Here is a 16,803-nt window from a genome sequence, read left to right as displayed (position 1 = left end):
ATGCTGACCACCCCATGGTGCTTTTCTCCATCCTACATTGCCACTCACTTCCTATCCTAATTCAGACCCTCAGATTCACACCACCCCTTGATGTTTTTCTCACTCCTACTAGTAAATATAATGTTACACAGCCATACAATTCGCACCACCCCGCGATGTTTTTCTCACTTCGACTAGTGAATGTCATGTTACACACCCATACAATGCGCACCACCCCGCGATGTTTTTCAGAAACTTATCCTACCTTGCCACTACATGTTTCCTGACCTCAGCATGCTGACCACCCCGCGGTGCTTTTCTCCATCCTACATTGCCACTCACTGCATATCCTAATTCAGACCCTCCGATTCACACCACCCCGTGATGTTTTTCTCACTCTTACTAGTGAATGTAATGTTACACAGCCATACAATTCACACCACCCCGTGATGTTTTTCTCACTCCTACTAGTGAATGTAATGTTACTCACCCATACAATGCGCACCACCCAGCGATGTTTTTCAGAAACTTATCCTACATTGCCACTGCATGTGTCCTGACCTCCCAATGCTGACCACCCCTTCGTGCTTTTCTTAATCCTACATTGTCACTCACTGCCTATCCTAATTCTGACCCTCCAATTCACACACCACGTGAAATTTTTCTCACTCCTACTAGTCAATGTAATGTTACACAACCATACAATGCGGACCACCCTGTGATGTTTTTCATAAACCAATCCTACATTGCCACTGCATGTTTCCTGACCTCCCCATGCTGACCACCCCGTGGTGCTTTCGTCCATGCTACATTGCCAATCACTGCCTAAACTAATTCAGACCCTCTGATTCACACCACCCCGTGATGTTTTTCTCACTCTTACTAGTGAATGTAATGTTACACAGCCATACAATTCACACCACCCCGTGATGTTTTTCTCACTCCTACTAGTGAATGTAATGTTACTCACCCATACAATGCGCACCACCCCGCGCACGCGATGTTTTTCACAAACCTATCCTACATTGCCACTGCATGTTTCCTGACCTTCCCATGCTGACCACCCCGCCGTGCTTTCCTCCATCCTACATTGCCACTCACTGCCTACCCTAATTCAGACCCTCCTATTCACACCACCCCGTGATGTTTTTCTCATTTCTACTGCTGAATGTAATGTTACACACCCACACAATGCGCACCGCCCCGCGATGTTTTTCAGAAACCTATCCTACATTTCCACTGCATGTTTCCTGACCTCCCCATGCTGACCACCCCATGGTTCTTTCCTCCATCCTACATTGCCACTCACTTCCTGTCCTTACTCAGACCCTCCGTTTCATGTCGGTGTCACTCCCGGCCGGCAGGAAGGACACACAACAAAGTCTGGCAGTGGACAACCTTTTCTTTTATTTTTCTTCTCCGTACAGCCTGCCCCGGGAATCCTCCCGGCCGAAGCCTCAGTTGTTCCGCTCCCCGCGGCTCCTTGCGTGCTTCTCCCTACAGTCTGTCCCGAAGCCTCTACCGGTCCGCTCTCCGCGGCTCCTTGCGTGCTTCTCCCTACAGTCTGTCCCGAAGCCTCTACCGGTCCGCTCTCCGCGGATCCTTGCATGCTTCTTCTGCTTCTTTTGCTTCTTCTTCTTTCTTTGGCGGGAGAGGCACTCACTTTTATAGGGTTACAGTGTCCAATCAGTTCAAAGCGCGCGATGCGGGCTGATTGGCTAACATCAGTTGTTGCTAGGCAGACTATCTTACAGGGCGGGTTGTGAAGCAGGAGATCTTACAGGGCGGGTTGTTTACCAAGCATTAAGCAGGAGATCTTACAGGGCGGGTTGTTTACCAAGCAGGAAGCAGGAGATCTTACAGGGCGGGTTGTTTACCAAGCAGGAAGCAGGAGATAAGTGCCATCTTAGCACACTCGATGGGAGGGGTAATCTAGCTCAGGCTTTGCTCTTTCCTACAGGCCTCACGTCCGCCAAGTAAGGCGACCGGGCTCGGCCGCGGCTCCCAACATCTCCCCCTTTTTTATTTTTTATGAATGTGCGCATCGTAGCCCTTCCTGGACTGGGTGCAGAGGCTTATGCCCTATGCGTAGGCCCACCGTAGGTCCTTGGCTTAGACCCTGGTCGGCTGTCCCATGGTCTGCCAAGGCCCTGAGGCTCTCGTCCTTTTTCTAGGGCCAGGCACAAACTGGACGGAACCTGGATGCACACAAGCTTCCACTCATTTCCTCTCCGTAAAGAAATCCCCTCGGAGAGAAATTTAGACCTGGGCAGCATCTAACAGTCCAGCGGCTTACGTGCAGGATGGGGTAGGGCCTGGCTTAGGTTGAGTCGCACCAGGGGAGTACGCTCTTACCCGTCATTGACTCTCCTACCCAGCTATGTCATAATTTTTTAGAGGAGGAGTGTGGGAAGCTCACCGCCCCTAGACTCGCTCATAGGCTAGGCGAGCGAGCCATGCATATGCCTGAGGATCTTTTTGTCCATTTTGGGCTACCGCTATTTCTATTCATCTTGTTGGTCTGTGATGGATCTCCGGTAGGGCAGGTCTGATCTTCAATCGAGGGCTTTGTTGCCCGTGTCAGTCTCTCCGGTACCCACAGTGGTTCTCGTCCCGGTTCCTGTGGGAAAGCACAAACCGCGCCTCGGTTCAAGCTAACCACCGGATCCGGGCCCATCCATTGTCCTGTTAGGACATCTTTCCATTTAACCCACCCTTTATGGTTGGAGGAAGGGTTGCAGTGCTCCATAGCTGGGGAGCAATTATCATTATTTAAATTTAAAAAATTGTGTGTGAATAGTGCCATGGATAATAGTGCCTTTGGGGCCAGGCCTTGGCCTACTCCCCCTTTTTGTTTTTGTAAAATTTCTTTGAGGCTTCTATGAGCCCTCTCAATGATTCCTTGACCTTGGGGATTCTATGGGATACCATGTTTTAATTGAACCTCCATCATTTTGCAGAACTCATTGAAGGCTTTGCCTATATAGGCTGGTCCATTATCAGTTTTTAATATTTTTGGTTTGCCCCATGCGGCCCAAGCCGCCAGGCAATGATTGATCACATTAGACACTTTTTCACCTGTTTCTGCTGTTGCAAATATGACGTGAGAACAGGTGTCTGTGGAAACATGAACATATTTAAGAGTCCCAAATTCCTGTATATGTGTGATGTCCATCTGCCAAACATCACCAGGGATCAAACCTCGAGGGTTTACTCCCATCGGTATGGCAGGTTTGTATGTGGCACAGGAGTCACATCAGAGGCAGTAACCTTTGGAAAAATTACAGGGTGCTGAGTAACAAATGACAAGATAGGGTCTTTAGGGTATTGATTGTCTATATCCCCATGGAAAACACATCTCAAAATGGCCCAAGCATCTATGCAGGCAGCCAGGGTCTTGATCTGGCTGGCGGTATAGGGTACTCGGATGGCTTGTGGTCCTGAGCCAAAATGTCTGCCTTATGTGGACCCTTTCTGCATCGCCCACAGACGTTATACGATCCTTCATTTTTAAGGCGAGGCTTGGCGTCTGCACTATTTGGGCAGTTGCGTTTAATGTGTCCTGGGTCCCCGCAGCTGAAGCACCCCTTGGCTTTATGTTCCTCTCTAGGCCCGCGAGGTCCCCTTTGTTGCACTGCCGCAGCCAGAAGAGCTGCAACTCCCGAATTAGAAAGCGGCCCCCCTATTTCTCTGCATATTCTGATCCAGGCGTTAAGATCCTTATTCTTATGTGGGGCTATTGCTGCCTTACATTCCTTTGTGCATTGTTCGAAAATCAACTGCCTAACCAGCGGTTGAGCCAATTCCCTATCGGAAAAGATCTTATCGGCGGCATCTTGCATCCGAGCCACAAAATCAACGAATGGCTCTGTTGTGCCCTGGACTATTTTAGAAAGGCACAAGGATGCCGTTCCGGCACCACTCACCTGCTTCCAGGCGCGAAGCACAATGGTATTGATCTGCTCATAAACTGCACCAGGGAACTGAGTCTGATTATCAGCGTGTTGGCCTTCCCCCATAAGCATGTCTCTATTCCACCCCCGGTTCCCTCGGTTAGCGTTTCTTTCCGCCTGTTCGGCAGCGAACTTGGCGTACCAGGCTCGCCAATCCAGGTAACTACCCGAGGGCAGACACGCCTTTGCCAGCTGAGTCCAGGACGCGGGGGTGAGGGGCCCAGAAGACAGGTTCTCCAGCATGGCAATGGTGTAAGGCGCAGTCGGCCCAAAGGTTGTAACTGCATTTTTAAGTTCTCTAATCTGCTTTATTTCAAAGGGTTCCCACACATTACGTCCCTGACCCATGGCCATCTGTACAGGATATATCCCATAGGGGCCGCTATCTATCCCTGGGAACGGGTGGTCTTCATTAGACACACGACCCCCATGCCACAGCTGTCTGTGGAAATAACGTTCCGCCGGTGGCGGAGCATCGTAAGATGGCGGCCGTGGCTGAACAGAAAATGGCGGCCTGTGCGTTATTTCCTGTACTGACGGAAGAGGGGGGAGTTCCCATGCGGCGGCATCGCGGCGAGGGACCGCTTCCGGGAACGATTTCCAGGGCGGAGCAGAAGGTTCTGTCTCCCTCCCCTGCCAGGGGGCGCTCAGAAGCTCTCTGCTTTTTTGTAAGCCTAGCTGAGCGGAGCGCAATTCGCGGCGCAACGCAGCGAAAGAGCCTTGCGTCTCCCCATCAAGCGACTTAGGCCCCTGACAGCTGGTCTCTTTGGCTTCCTCACCATTCAACCTTCCCTCATCCTCGGAGTCAGACGACTCCGAGGCTTGAGCCCCGTCCTCCTCCTTAGCATCTTTGTTCCCCTTGACGGACCCCTCTCGGGAGCTCCCTGACTGGGCCTGCTCAAATACCCTGCGTACTTTTGTAAGCTCTTGAGAGCTTTCCCCGCAACCACCCTCACTCTTAGTGCCGCTACCTAGCATGTTTCCCATTTTTTAATATGTTACTCACCGCGTGAGGCCCAAGGAATCCACCACTTACGCGTGAGCCTGAGAGGAGTCTACAAACCCTGTAGGTGCGCACCACCCAGGGCCCAGGTTTATCCTCTACTCACCTGTCTTGCAGCTCTGCGTTGGAGCGTTGTCCACTGCCACATCTCGGGGGTGATCAGCTCCCCGTACGGGCCACCAGATGTCGGTGTCACTCCCGGCCGGCAGGAAGGACACACAACAAAGTCTGGCAGTGGACAACCTTTTCTTTTATTTTCCTTCTCCGTACAGCCTGCCCCGGGAATCCTCCCGGCCGAAGCCTCAGTTGGTCCGCTCCCCGCGGCTCCTTGCGTGCTTCTCCCTACAGTCTGTCCCGAAGCCTCTACCGGTCCGCTCTCCGCGGCTCCTTGCGTGCTTCTCCCTACAGTCTGTCCCGAAGCCTCTACCGGTCCGCTCTCCGCGGCTCCTTGCGTGCTTCTTCTGCTTCTTTTGCTTCTTCTTCTTTCTTTGGCGGGAGAGGCACTCACTTTTATAGGGTTACAGTGGCCAATCAGTTCAAAGCGCGCGATGCGGGCTGATTGGCTAACATCAGTTGTTGCGAGGCAGACTATCTTACAGGGCGGGTTGTGAAGCAGGAGATCTTACAGGGCGGGTTGTTTACCAAGCAGGAAGCAGGAGATCTTACAGGGCGGGTTGTTTACCAAGCAGGAAGCAGGAGATCTTACAGGGCGGGTTGTTTACCAAGCAGGAAGCAGGAGATCTTACAGGGCGGGTTGTTTACCAAGCAGGAAGCAGGAGATAAGCGCCATCTTAGCACACTCGATGGGAGGGGTAATCTAGCTCAGGCTTTGCTCTTTCCTACAGGCCTCACGTCCGCCAAGTAAGGCGACCGGGCTCGGCCGCGGCTCCCAACAGTTTCACACCACCCTGTGATGTTTTTTTTCAATCCTACTAGTGAATGTAATGTTACACACCCATACAAGGCGCACTCCCAGCGATGTTTTTTCAGAAAACTATCCTACATTGCCACTGCATGTTTCGTGACCTCCCCATGCTGACCACCCCGTGGTGCTTTTCTCCATCCTCCATTGCCACTCACTGCCTATCCTAATTCCGACCCTCCGATTCACACCACCCCGTGATGTTTATCTCACTCCTACTATTGAATGTAATGTTAAACACCCATACAATGCGCACCACCCCACGATGCTTTTCAGAAACCTATCCTACATTGCCACTGCATGTTTCCTGACCTCCCCATGCTGAGCACCCCTTGGTGCTTTTCTCCATCCTACATTCCCACTCACTGCCTATCCTAATTCAGTACATCCAATTCACACCACCTGTGATGTTTTTCTCACTCCTGCTAGGGAGTGTAATGTTACACACCCATAAAATGCGCACAACCCCGCGATGTTTTTCAGAAACCTATCCTACATTGCCTCTGCATGTTTCCTGACTTCCACATGCAGACCACCCCGTGGTGCTTTTCTCCATCCTACATTGCCACTCACTGCCCATCCTTATTCAGACCCTCCGGTTCACACCATCCCGTGATGTTTTTCTCACTCCTACTAGTGAATGAAATGTTACACACCCATACAATGCGCCACACCCCACAATGTTTGTCAGAAACATATCCAACATTGCCACTGCATGTTTCTTGACCACCCCATTCTGAGCACCCTGTGGTGCTTTTCTCCATCCTACATTTCCACTCACTTCCTATCCTAATTCAGACCCTCCGATGAACTCGACTCCGTGATGTTTTTCTGACTCCTACCAGTGAATGTAATGTTAGACACCCATACAATACGCACGACCCAGCGATGTTTTTCAGAAACCTATCCTACATTGCCACTGCATGTTTCCTGAACTCCCCATGCTGACCAGCCCGTGGTGCTATTCTCCATCCTATATTGCCACTATCCTAATTCCGAAACTCTGATTCACACCACCCCGTGATGTTTTTCTCAGTCCCTCTAGGGAATGTAATGTTACACCCCCATAAATTGCACACCACACTGCGATGTTTTTCAGAAACCTATCCTACATTGCCACTGCATGTTTCCTGACCTACCCATGCTGACCACCCCGTGGTGCTTTTCTCCATCCTACATTGCCACTCACTGCCTATCGTAATTCAGACCCTCCGATTCACACCACCCCGTGATGTTTTTCTCACTCCTACTCGTGAATGTAATGTTACACACCCATACAATGCGAACCACCCCGGGATGTTTTTCAGAAACCTATCCTACTTTGCCACTGCAGCTTTCCTGACCTCCCCATGCTGACCACCCCGCGGTGCTTTCCTCCATCGTACATTGCCACTCACTGCCTATCCTAATTCAGACACTGCGATGCACACCACCCCGTGATGTTTTTCTCACTCCTACTAGTCAATGTAATGTTACACAACCATACAATGCGCACCACCCGGCGATGTTTTTCAGTAACTTATCCTACATAGCCACTGCCTGTGTCCTCGCCTCCCCATGCTGACCACCCCGTGGTGCTTTTCTCCATCCTCCATTGCCACTCACTGCCTATCCTAATTCCGACACTCCGATTCACACCACCCCCTGATGTTTATCTCACTCCTACTAGTGAATGTAATGTTAAACACCCATACAATGCGCACCACCCCGCGTTGTTTTTCAGAAACCTATCCTACATTGCCACTGCATGTTTCCTGACATCCCCATGCTGACCACACACTGGTGCTTTTCTCCATCCTACGTTGCCACTCACTGCCTCTCCTAATTAAGACCCTCCGATTCACACCACCCCATGATGTTTTTCTCACTCCTTGTAGTGATTGTAATATTACACACCCATACAATGCGCACCACCCCGCGATGTTTTTCAGTATACTATCCTACATTGCCTCTGCATGTTTCCTGACCTCCACATCCTGACCACCCTGGGGTGCTTTTCTTCATCCTACATTGCCACCTCCTGCGTAACCTTATTCAAACTCCGGATCACACAACCCCGTGATGTTTTTCTCACTCGTACTAGTAATTGTAATGTTACACACCCATGCAATGCGCAACACCCCGCAATGTTTTTCAGAAACCTATCCTACATTGCCACTGCATGTTTCCTGACCTCCCCATGCTGAGCACCGCGTGGTGCTGTTCTCCATCCTACATTGCCACTCACTGCCTATCCTTATTCAGACCCTCCGGTTCACACCACCCCGTGATGTTTTTCTCACTCCTACTAGTGAATGTAATGTTACAAACCCATACAATGGGCAACACCCCGCGATGTTTTTCAGAAACCTATCCCACATTGAAACTGCATGTTTCCTGACCTCCACATGCTGAGCACCCTGTGGTGCTTTTCTCCATCCTACATTGCTACTCACTGTCTATCCTAATTCAGACCCTCCGATTCACAAAACCCCATGATGTTTTTCTCACTCCTACTACTGAATGTAATATTACACAACCAAACAATGCGTACCACCCCGCGATGTTTTTCAGAAACCTATCCTACATTGCCTCTGAATGTTTCCGGACCTCCACATGCTGACCACCCCGTGGTACTTTTCTCCATCCTACATTGCCACTCACTGCCTATCCTTATTCAGACCCTCCAGATCACATAACCCCGTGATGTTTTTCTCACTCCTACTAGTGAATGTAATGTTACACACCCATACAATGCGCAACACACCACAATGTTTTTCAGAAACCTATCCTACATTGTCACTGCATGTTTCCTGACCTCCCAATGCTGACCACCCCGTGGTGCTATTCTCCATCCTATATTGCCAATATCCTAATTCCGAAACTCTGATTCACACCACCCCGTGATGTTTTTCTCAGTGCCTCTAGGGAATGTAATGTTACACCCCCATAAATTGCACACCACACTGCGATGTTTTTCAGAAACCTATTCTACATTGCCACTGCATGTTTCTTGACCTCCCCATGCTGACCACCCGTGGTGCTTGTATCCATCCTACATTGCCACTCACTGCCTATTGTAAATCAGACCCTCCGATTCAAACCACCCCGTGATGTTTTTCTCACTCCTACTCGTGAATGTAATGTTACACACCCATACAATGTGCACCACCCCGCGATGTTTTTGAGAAACCCATCCTATTTTGACACTGCAGCTTTCCTGACCTCCCCATGCTGACCACCCCGTGGTGATTTTCTCCATCCTACATTGTGAATCACTGCCTATCCTCATTCAGACCCTCCGATTAACACCACCCCATGATGTTTTTCTCACTCCTACTAGTGAATGTAATGTTACACACCCATGCAATGTGCACCACCCCGCGATGTTTTTCAACAACCTATCCTACATTGCCACTGCATGTTTCCTGACATCCCTATGCTGACCACACCGTGTTGCTTTTCTCCATCCTACATTGCCATTCACTGCCTATCCAAATTAAGACCCTCCGATTCACACCACCCCGTGATGTTTTTCTCAGTCCTACTAGGGAATGTAATGTTACACCACCATAAATTGCGCACCACCCCGTGATGTTTTTCAGAAACCTATCCTACATTGCCACTGCATGTTTCCTGACCTCCCAATTCTGACCAACACATGGTGCTTTTCTCCATCCTACATTGCCACTCACTGCCTTTCCTAATTCAGACCGTCCGATTCACACCACTCCGTGATGTTTTTCTCACTCCTACTTGTCAATGTAATGTTACACACCCATACAATGCGAACCACCCCGGGATGTTTTTCAGAAACCTATCCTACTTTGCCAATGCAGCTATCCTGACCTCCCCATGCTGACCACCCCGTGGTCCTTTTCTCCATCCTACATTGCGACTCACTGCCTATCCTCATTCAGACACTCCAATTCACACCACCCCGTGATGTTTTTCTCACTCCTACCAGTGAATGTAATGTTACCCACCCATACAATGCGCAACACCCCGCGATGTTTTTCAGAAAGTTATCCTACATTGCCACTGCATGTTTCCTGACCTCCCCATGCTGACCACCCCATCGTGCTTTACTCAATTCTACATTGCCACTCACTGCCTATCCTTATTCAGACCCTCCGATTCACACCACCCCGTGATGTTTTTCTCACTCCTTGTAGTGATTGTAATATTACACACCCGTACAATGCGCACCACCCCGCGATGTTTTTCAGAAAACTATCCTACATTGCCTCTGCATGTTTCCTGACCTCCACATCCTGACCACCCTGGGGTGCTTTTCTTCATCCTACATTGCCACCTCCTGCGTAACCTTATTCAAACTCCGGATCACACAACCCCGTGATGTTTTTCTCACTCGTACTAGTAATTGTAATGTTACACACCCATGCAATGCGCAACACCCCGCAATGTTTTTCAGAAACCTATCCTACATTGCCACTGCATGTTTCCTGACCTCCCCATGCTGAGCACCGCGTGGTGCTGTTCTCCATCCTACATTGCCACTCACTGCCTATCCTTATTCAGACCCTCCGGTTCACACCACCCTGTGATGTTTTTCTCACTCCTACTAGTGAATGTAATGTTACACACCCATACAATGCGCAACACCCCGCGATGTTTTTCAGAAACCTATCCCACATTGAAACTGCATGTTTCCTGACCTCCACATGCTGAGCACCCTGTGGTGCTTTTCTCCATCCTACATTGCTACTCACTGCCTATCCTAATTCAGACCCTCCGATTCACAAAACCCCATGATGTTTTTCTCACTCCTACTACTGAATGTAATATTACACAACCAAACAATGCGTACCACCCCGCGATGTTTTTCAGAAACCTATCCTACATTGCCTCTGCATGTTTCCGGACCTCCACATGCTGACCACCCCGTGGTGCTTTTCTCCATCCTACATTGCCACTCACTGCCTATCCTTATTCAGACCCTCCAGATCACATAACCCCGTGATGTTTTTCTCACTCCTACTAGTGAATGTAATGTTACACACCCATACAATGCGCAACACACCACAATGTTTTTCAGAAACCTATCCTACATTGTCACTGCATGTTTCCTGACCTCCCCATGCTGACCACCCCGTGGTGCTATTCTCCATCCTATATTGCCAATATCCTAATTCCGAAACTCTGATTCACACCACCCCATGATGTTTTTCTCAGTGCCTCTAGGGAATGTAATGTTACACCCCCATAAATTGCACACCACACTGCGATGTTTTTCAGAAACCTATTCTACATTGCCACTGCATGTTTCTTGACCTCCCCATGCTGACCACCCGTGGTGCTTGTATCCATCCTACATTGCCACTCACTGCCTATTGTAAATCAGACCCTCCGATTCAAACCACCCCGTGATGTTTTTCTCACTCCTACTCGTGAATGTAATGTTACACACCCATACAATGTGCACCACCCCGCGATGTTTTTGAGAAACCCATCCTATTTTGACACTGCAGCTTTCCTGACCTCCCCATGCTGACCACCCCGTGGTGATTTTCTCCATCCTACATTGTGAATCACTGCCTATCCTCATTCAGACCCTCCGATTAACACCACCCCATGATGTTTTTCTCACTCCTACTAGTGAATGTAATGTTACACACCCATGCAATGTGCACCACCCCGCGATGTTTTTCAACAACCTGTCCTATATTGCCACTGCATGTTTCCTGACATCCCTATGCTGACCACACCGTGTTGCTTTTCTCCATCCTACATTGCCATTCACTGCCTATCCAAATTAAGACCCTCCGATTCACACCACCCCGTGATGTTTTTCTCAGTCCTACTAGGGAATGTAATGTTACACCACCATAAATTGCGCACCACCCCGTGATGTTTTTCAGAAACCTATCCTACATTGCCACTGCATGTTTCCTGACCTCCCAATTCTGACCAACACATGGTGCTTTTCTCCATCCTACATTGCCACTCACTGCCTTTCCTAATTCAGACCGTCCGATTCACACCACTCCGTGATGTTTTTCTCACTCCTACTTTTCAATGTAATGTTACACACCCATACAATGCGAACCACCCCGGGATGTTTTTCAGAAACCTATCCTACTTTGCCAATGCAGCTATCCTGACCTCCCCATGCTGACCACCCCGTGGTCCTTTTCTCCATCCTACATTGCGACTCACTGCCTATCCTCATTCAGACACTCCAATTCACACCACCCCGTGATGTTTTTCTCACTCCTACCAGTGAATGTAATGTTACCCACCCATACAATGCGCAACACCCCGCGATGTTTTTCAGAAAGTTATCCTACATTGCCACTGCATGTTTCCTGACCTCCCCATGCTGACCACCCCGTGGTTCTTTTCTCCTTCCTATATTGCCACTATACTACTTTCGAAACTCAGATTCACAACACCCCGTGTTGTTTGTCTCACTCCAACTAGTGAATGTAATGTTAAACACCCATACAACGCGCACCGCCCCGCGATGATTTTCAGAAACCTATCCTACTTTGCCACTGCATGTTTCCTGACATCCCCTTGTTGACCACACAGTGGTGCTTTTCTCCATCCTACATTGCCACTCACTGCCTATCCTAATTCAGACCCTCCGATTCACACCACCCCGTGATGTTTTTCTCACTCCTACTAGTGAATGTAATGTTACACACCCATACAATGCGCAACACCCCGCAACGTTTTTCATAAACCTATACTACATTGCCACTGCATGTTTCCTGACCTCCCCATGCTGACCACCCCGTGGTATTTTCTCAATCCTACATTGCCACTCACTGCCTATCCTAATTCAGACCCTCCAATTCACACCACCTCGTGATGGTTTTCTCACTCCTACTAGTGAATGTAATGTTACACACCCATACAATGCGCATGACCCCGTGATGTTTTTCAGAAACTTATCCTACATTGCCACTGCATGTGTCCTGACCTCCCAATGCTGACCAACCCGTGGTGCTTTTCTCCATCCTACTTTGCCAATCACTGCCTATCCTAATTCAGATCCTGTGATTCACACCACCTCGTGATGTTTTTCTCACTCCTACTATTGAATGTAATGTTACACACATGTACAATGCGCACCACCCCGCAATGTTTTTCAGAAACCTATCCTACATTGCCACTGCATGTTTCCTGACCTCCTCATGCTGACCACCCCGTGCTGCTTTTCTCCATCCTACATTGCCACACACTGCCTATCCTAATTCAGATCCTATGATTCACACCACCCTGTGATGTTTTTCTCACTCCTATTAGTGAATGTAATGTTACACACCCATACAATGCACAACACGCTGTTATGTTTTTCAGAAACCTATCCTATATTGCCAATGCATGTTTCCTGACCTCCCCATGCTGACCCCCACGTGGTGCTTCTCTCCATCCTACATTTCCACTCACTGCCTATCCTTATTCAGACACTCCGATTCACACCCCCTGCATGATGGTTTTCTCACTCCTACTAGTGAATGTGATGTTACACACCCATACAATGCGCACAACCCTGTGATGTTTTTCTGAAACATATCCTACATTGCCACTGCATGTTTCCTGACCTCCCCATGCTGACCACTCCGTGGTGCTTTTCTCCATCCTATATTGCCACTATTCGAATTCCGAAACTCCGATTCACACCACCCGGTGATGTTTTTCTCAGTCCTACTAGGGAATGTAATGTTACACCCCCACAAATTGCGCACCACACCGTGATGTTTTTAAGAAACCTATCCTACATTGCCACTGCATATTTCCTAACCTCCCCATGCTGACCACCCCGTGGTGCTTTTATCCATCATACATTGCCACTCACTGCCTATCCTAATTCAGACCCTCCGATTCACACCACCCCGTGATGTTTTTCTCACTCCTACTAGTGAATGTAATGTTACACACCCATACAATGCGCACCAATCCGCGATGTTTTTCAGAAACCTATCCTACATTGCCACCGCATGTTTCCTGACCTCCACATGCTGACCAACCCGTGGTGCTTTTCTCCATCCTACATTGCTACTCACTGCCTATCCTAATTCAGGTCCTCCGATTCCCACAACCCGATGATGTTTTCCTCACTCCTACTAGTGAATGTAATGTTACACACCCATACAATATTCACGACCCAGCGATGTTTTATAGAAACCTATCCTACAATGCCACTGCATGTTTCCTGACCTCCCCATGCTGACCACCCCGTGGTTCTTTTCTCCATCCTATATTGCCACTATACTACTTTCGAAACTCAGATTCACAACACCCCGTGATGTTTGTCTCACTCCAACTAGTGAATGTAATGTTAAACACCCATACAATGCGCACCGCCCCGCGATGATTTTCAGAAACCTATCCTACTTTGCCACTGCATGTTTCCTGACATCCCCTTGTTGACCACACAGTGGTGCTTTTCTCCATCCTACATTGCCACTCACTGCCTATCCTAATTCAGACCCTCCGAATCACACCACCCCGTGATGTTTTTCTCACTCCTACTAGTGAATGTAATGTTACACATCCATACAATGCGCAAAACCCCGCGACGTTTTTCAGAAACCTATCCTACATTGCCACTGCATGTTTCCTGACCTCCCCATGCTGACCACCCCGTGGTGTTTTCTCAATCCTACATTGCCACTCACTGCCTATCCTAATTCAGACCCTCCGATTCACACCACCTCGTGATGTTTTTCTCACTCCTACTATTGAATGTAATGTTACACACATGTACAATGCGCACCACCCCGCAATGTTTTTCAGAAACCTATCCTACATTGCCACTGCATGTTTCCTGACCTCCTCATGCTGACCACCCCGTGCTGCTTTTCTCCATCCTACATTGCCACACACTGCCTATCCTAATTCAGACCCTCCGATTCACACTACTCCGTGATGTTTTTCGCACTCCTACTAGTGAATGTAATGTTACACACCCATACAATGCACAACACGCTGTTATGTTTTTCAGAAACCTATCCTATATTGCCAATGCATGTTTCCTGACCTCCCCATGCTGACCACCACGTGGTGCTTCTCTCCATCCTACATTGCCACTCACTGCCTATCCTTATTCAGACACTCCGATTAACACCCCCTGCGTGATGGTTTTCTCACTCCTACTAGTGAATGTGATGTTACACACCCATACAATGCGCACAACCCTGTGATGTTTTTCTGAAACATATCCTACATTGCCACTGCATGTTTCCTGACCTCCCCATGCTGACCACCCCGTGGTGCTTTTCTCCATCCTATATTGCCACTATTCGAATTCTGAAACTCCGATTCAAACCACCCGGTGATGTTTTTCTCAGTCCTACTAGGGAATGTAATGTTACACCCCCACAAATTGCGCACCACACCGTGATGTTTTTAAGAAACCTATCCTACATTGCCACTGCATATTTCCTAACCTCCCCTGCTGACCACCCCGTGGTGCTTTTATCCATCATACATTGCCACTCACTGCCTATCCTAATTCAGACCCTCCGATTCACACAACCCCGTGATGTTTTTCTCACTCCTACTAGTGAATGTAATGTTACACACCCATACAATGCGCACCAATCCACGATGTTTTTCAGAAACCTATCCTACATTGCCACCGCATGTTTCCTGACCTCCCCGTTGTGACCACCCCGTGGTATTTTTCTCCATCCTGCATTTTCACTAATTGCCTATCCTAATTCAGACCCTCCGATTCACACCACACCGTGATGTTTTTCTCACTCCTACTAGTGAATGTAATGTTACACACCCATACAATGCGCACAACCCGGCGATGTTTTTCAGAAACCTATCCTACATTACCACTGCATGTTACCTGACCTCCCCATTCTGACCACCCGGTGGTGCTTTTCTCCATCCTACATTGCGACTCACTGCCTATCCTTATTCAGACCCTCCGATTCACACCACCCCGTGATGTTTTTCTCACTCCTACTAGTGAATGTAATGTTACACACCCATACAATGCGCACAACCCGGCGATGTTTTTTAGAAACTTATCCTACATTACCACTGCATGTTACCTGACCTCCCCATTCTGACCACCCCGTGGTGCTTTTCTCCATCCTACATTGCGACTCACTGCCTATCCTTATTCAGACCCTCATATTCACACCACCCCGTGATGTTTTACTCACTCCTACTAGTGAATGTAATGTTACACACCAATACAATGCACACCACCCCGTGACGTTTTTCAGAAGCATATCCTACATTGCCACTGAATGTTTCCTGACCTCCCCATTCTGAAAACCCCGTGGTAAATTTCTCCATCCTATATTTCCACTCACTGCCTATCCTAATTCAGACCCTCCGATATACACACCCCATGATGTTTTTCATACTCCTACTAGTGAATGTAACGTTACACACCCATACAATGCGCACCACCCCGCGATGTTTTTCAGAAACCTATTCTATATTGCCTCTGCATGTTTCCTGACCTCCCCATACTGACCAACCCGTGGTGCTTCTCTCCATCCTACATTGCCACTCACTGCCTATCCTTATTCAGACACTCCGGTTCACACCACCCCGTGATGTTTTTCTCACTTCTACTAGTGAATGTAATGTTACACACCCATACGATGCGCACCACCCGGCGATGTTTTTCAGTAACCTATCCTACATTGCCACTGCATGTTTCCTGACCTCCCCATGCTGACCACCCCGTGGTGCTTTTCTCCATCCTATATTGCCACTATTCTAATTCCGAAACTCCGATTCACACCACCCCGTGATGTTTTTCTCAGTCCTACTAGGGAATGTAATGTTACACCCCCATAAATTGCGCACCACACCGTGATGTTTTTAAGAAACCTATCCTACATTGCCACTGCATATTTCCTAACCTCCCCATGCTGACCTCCCCGTGGTGCTTTTATCCATCATACATTGCCACTCACTGCCTATCCTAATTCAGACCCTCCGATTCACACCACCCCGTGATG

This window comes from Cavia porcellus, unplaced genomic scaffold (assembly GCF_034190915.1).
Source record: "Cavia porcellus strain 051 isolate PalLab524CR breed Dunkin Hartley unplaced genomic scaffold, mCavPor4.1 scaffold_32, whole genome shotgun sequence".
NCBI lineage: Eukaryota > Metazoa > Chordata > Mammalia > Rodentia > Caviidae > Cavia > Cavia porcellus.
The sequence above is the reverse complement of the archived record's forward strand: the minus strand, read 5'-3'. Positions refer to the sequence as shown.